The sequence below is a fragment of the Pteropus medius genome, unplaced genomic scaffold, assembly GCF_902729225.1.
Source record: "Pteropus medius unplaced genomic scaffold, Ma_sr-lr_union100, whole genome shotgun sequence".
In the NCBI taxonomy this organism is placed as follows: domain Eukaryota; kingdom Metazoa; phylum Chordata; class Mammalia; order Chiroptera; family Pteropodidae; genus Pteropus; species Pteropus medius.
In genome coordinates, this window is record NW_024345602.1 from 1256770 (window position 1) to 1261253 (window position 4484).

The window sequence follows — 4484 nt, forward strand, 5'->3', positions numbered from 1 at the left end:
TCTCTGCGCAGGCGCATATTTGGGCCACTCCACCGCGTACGGCATTAACCCTGTCTCAAGGGCCAGGAGTCGACCGATGCCTTACGCTTAGAACTGACCCGCGCTCCAGCTCTGCACCTTACGCGCTCTCAAGCTGTACAATGGGAGTAATATTCCCTGCCTCTATGTATTGTGGCGTCAGTTTAAACGGCTTTCGGAAGTGAAGCCTCCTAGCATATTGGCCCGCAGAAGACACCCCTCTCCGCCCCCCCCACCCCCATTAATGTAACCTGTTTTTACTATTGTCACCTAGTTAGGGAGGCCTTGCTAGACACTCCTCATTTTCAGTCCCCTTCCCCAGCCTGATTTTTCTCTCTAGCTCGAATCACCATCTAATACACTTTTTACATTATTGCTTTTATTGTCTTTTATTTGCTGCTGTGGATAATGTTGGCATATAGTAGGTGCTCAGTAAATCCTTATTGAATGAATTAATGTATGAATTTACTGTTATAATTCATATCTGCCCACCCCTATCACGTCTGCTCCTAGTGCAAACTGTTTTGTACTTATAACTTTCAGAGATCTAACTAAAGTAAAAAGATCAGCTTAGAAACTTTAATGTGTTTTTTAAATACTTTGAGTTTTGGTCAAGGGCTTACTAGATGCTCCGACCAGCGCTGGGAGCCGGAAGAATTGGGAAGGACAGAATGAAACATCATCCAGGGTTTAGGTGCCTGGGGACTTGGTCGGGACACCTTAGAGCCAGGGTAAGGACGATGAGAACCAACGTGCCAAATTGCATTGGCCATGGCAAAGTCAAGTCAGGATGGCCACGTGCTGCGTCGCGTGGCAGCAGCTTGCCTCAGGAGTGGGCAGCCCGAAGACCGGCGGGAAGGAGAAGGAGCCTTGCTGAGCCGTTGGGGCAGAGGCCCGCAGGTGAAGAAGGTGGAGGTGATAGCAGAGCAGGAAGAGGAGTGGTGGTGCGGGGCGGGGGCAGTCTTTAGGGTCAAGCTTTGCAGAATGAGGCTGGGGGCTGGCGGAAAGCAGGGCAGGGGGGAGGCTGGATCTTGCACCTGCGTGAAATTGTCAAGAGCCAGAAAGATGTTTAAAATCTTTCATCAGTGACCCTACCCCTTATCTGGAAGAAATCATCCAAAAGAAGAAAAGAAAGTTGCTCACTGCAGCAGTTTACAGCAAGAAAATTGGAAACACCCTAAATGTCCAGCAATAAAGGAATGATTACAGGTATCATGGTACAGCTATCGGATGAAATATTCTGCACCTTTTATAAAGAAATATTCATTGTTTTTAATTAATTTTTTGAATTATAGTTGGCATACAATGTATTAGATTCAGGTGTACACATAGTGATTAGACAGATAAAGGAATATTTCTGTTGAACTTGGGAGGCAATATGCAAACTTCTTGTAATAAATGAGACATTAAAAAAGAAAAGCAGGGTGTAAACGTGGTCTCAATTAAGGTGAAATAAATATGCCTCAGGTTAAAAACCAGAAAAGAACCCCAGAGATTTGGATTGTTGTGTTAGAAAGTGAAATGCTCAAAGATGAATTGTGTTGAGTTAAAATAACCTTTTATGTTATGATATTAATTCTATAAAATTTTATACCAAAGACAATTTTTAGAAACCTCGTCTTTACAATGAGAATTATGGGTTGTGTCTCCAGCTCTAAATATGAGCTTATATATAATTGTAGGGTTTTTATTATTTTTAAATATAATATACATGCTTTATAGTAATTGCTAAGTCCTTTGTAGAAACAGAATACAGAGAGTACAGGAGAAAGTAGGGAAATCTGAATAAAATTGGTAGATTGTACCAATATCAATATCCTAGTTGTGACATTTTTATTAATTTTACTAGTTTTTAAAAATTGAGACAATTAATGTACCTTAAAATTCACCCTTTAAAAGTATATAAATTCATAGGTTTTCAGTACATTCAAAAGATTGTGTTCCCATTACCATTAATTCCAGAATATTTTCATCACCCTCCAAAGAAACCCATATTCATTAGCAGTCAAGCAGTCATTCTCCAGTCTACTCCCTCCTCCAGCCCCCTCGCCCCAACCATTAATCTACTTTCCTTCTCTATGGATTTACCTATTCTGGGTATTTCATATAAATTGAATCACACAGTAGTATATGGCCTTTTGTGTGTCTGGCTTCTTTCATTTAGCATAATGTTTTCAAGGTCTGTCTATGCTGTAGCATGAATTAGTACTTCAGTCCTTTTTATTACTGAATAATATTACATTTTATGGATATACCACATTTTGTTTAGCCATTCATTAGTTGATGGCTATTTGGGTTGTTTCTACTTTTTGGCTCTTGTGAATAATGTTGCTATGAACATTTGTGTACAGTTTTTGTATGACCTATGTTTTCATTTTTCTTGAGTAGAAATGCTGGTCATATTACTGTAAGGAGGAGGCAAGAGAATAAAAATTATTAATCAAGCCACATTCAGAGGCTGTAATATGCTGATCAGCCCTGCAGCCAGGCCAGAACACCTTCAGAACAAAGGAAGATTTCTGCTGAGATTGCTAACAACCCATTCCCCACACCTGTGGAAGGGGAAACAGGAACCAAGAGTCATTATCTATGTCTAAAACCATGGGGAATCTATGGATTAAAGGCTGGGAACTGCCATCACTTTTTCACACTACATATTCTTCTCCCTCCTCACGTATGTCCATATCAAAAGAAATGGGTTAATAACATCTTTTAAACTATAACTCACAGGAACTAAAGAATGATATATAAACTGAATTCCTTGAACACTCGGGATCCCTCTCAGTGAGTGCCTTTATTCTGTCTCTCACTGTCTCTCTCACTGTCCCTCTCACTCTTTACCTCTGAGAGGAGACCACACTCTTTGGAATGTTACTCCTTTTCTAATAAACTTTCCTTTTGACTCTAACTTTGGTGTGAGTGTTGAATTCTTTCTACAGTATCCGCTATAGGACCCTCTTCTTCTCTTGGTACAGGGTTTGGTCTCCCCACTACTCAGTAAAATTTGCCCTGTCCTGCATCAGTATGATAACTCTATGTTTAACTTTTTGAGAACCGGCCCGTTTTACAAAGCGTCTGCACCACTTTACATTCCTACCAGCAGTTTATAAAGGTTCCAGTTTCTCCACATTCTCACCAACATTTGTTATTGTGTTTTTTGTTGTTGCTGTCTTTTTTGTTTGTTTGTTTTTAGGTGAGACAACCCATGGTTGACCTCACAGATTGCAAGGACCGTGTCAGCTTACAATCACTTATTTTTTATTTTTTTATTTTTTACACCTATAGCACCTGGTCTTCCTAGGTGGTCTTCCATCCAAGTACTAACCAGGCCCAACCCTGCTTAGCTTCCGAGATCAGATGGGATCGGGCTTTTTCAGGTAGCATGGCCGTAGACTATTGTCTTTTTGATTAGATTCATCCTAGTGATTGTGAAGTGGTATCTTGTGATTTAGCTTTGCCACTTCCCTGATGGCTAGTGATGTTGAGTATCTTTTTAGGTGCTTAGTAGTCTAAGCACCTTTGGTCTAAGAAATGTTGATTCAATTTTTTTACTCATTTTTAAATTGGGTTATTTATCTTTTCATTATAGAGTTTTAAGAGTTATTTATGTATTTTGGATATATATCAAATACTTATCAGATATATGATTTGCAAATATTTTCTCCCATTCTGTGGGTTTTCTCTTAACTTTCTTTATAGTGTCCTTTGAAGCACAAAAGTTTTTTATTTTTATAAGGTCCAATTTATCTATTTTTTCTTTTATTGCTTATGCTTTTGTTTTATATATAAGAAATCATTGCTTAAGCCAAAGTCATGAAGATTAATCCCTATGTTTGTTTCTAAGCGTTTTATAGCTTTACCTCTTACATTTAGGTTTTTGACTTATTTTGAGTTAGTTTTTGTGAGATAGGTGTACAACTTGCTTCTTTCTCATGTGGACATCCAGTTGTCCCAGCACCATTTGTTGAAAAGACTATTCTTTTCCCGTTGAATTGTGTCAGCACTTTTGTCAAAAAACAATTGACTCTAAATATATGGATTTATTTCTGGACTCTCAATTGTATTCCATTGATCAATACACTGTATAGTTTTGTAAGATGTTACCATTGGGGGAATCCGGGCAAAGGGTACAAAAGATCTCTCTGTATTATTTCTTACAATTATAGGCAATCTACAATTAATGAAATTTTAATTTAAAAAACAGAGATTACTTTTACGGTACCTTCTCACCACCACCACCATCACCACCTCCACCATTACTACCATCACACCAGAGCTAAAAGAACTGTTTTGTTCTAAAAATTTCCCCAGCCTTCCTCTGAGGTGCTCACTCTTGCCCTGCAGGTGTCACAAACTCCCTTTTTATCTCTACTTTATCACAAGTCAGAACAGAAGAGACTCTGCCGGGCAGAGCCTCTTGCCAGTCCTTGGCTGACCACCAGAATGATTAAGGGTACTTTCAGAGT

The 4484-nt window shown here is 39.0% G+C and overlaps 1 pseudogene; it reads right to left on the minus strand.

Annotated features, from left to right (window-relative positions):
- Positions 1 to 3294: 3294 nt before the first annotated feature.
- LOC120612176 (uncharacterized) lies at positions 3295 to 3412 on the minus strand (annotated as a pseudogene).
- Positions 3413 to 4484: the final 1072 nt, after the last annotated feature.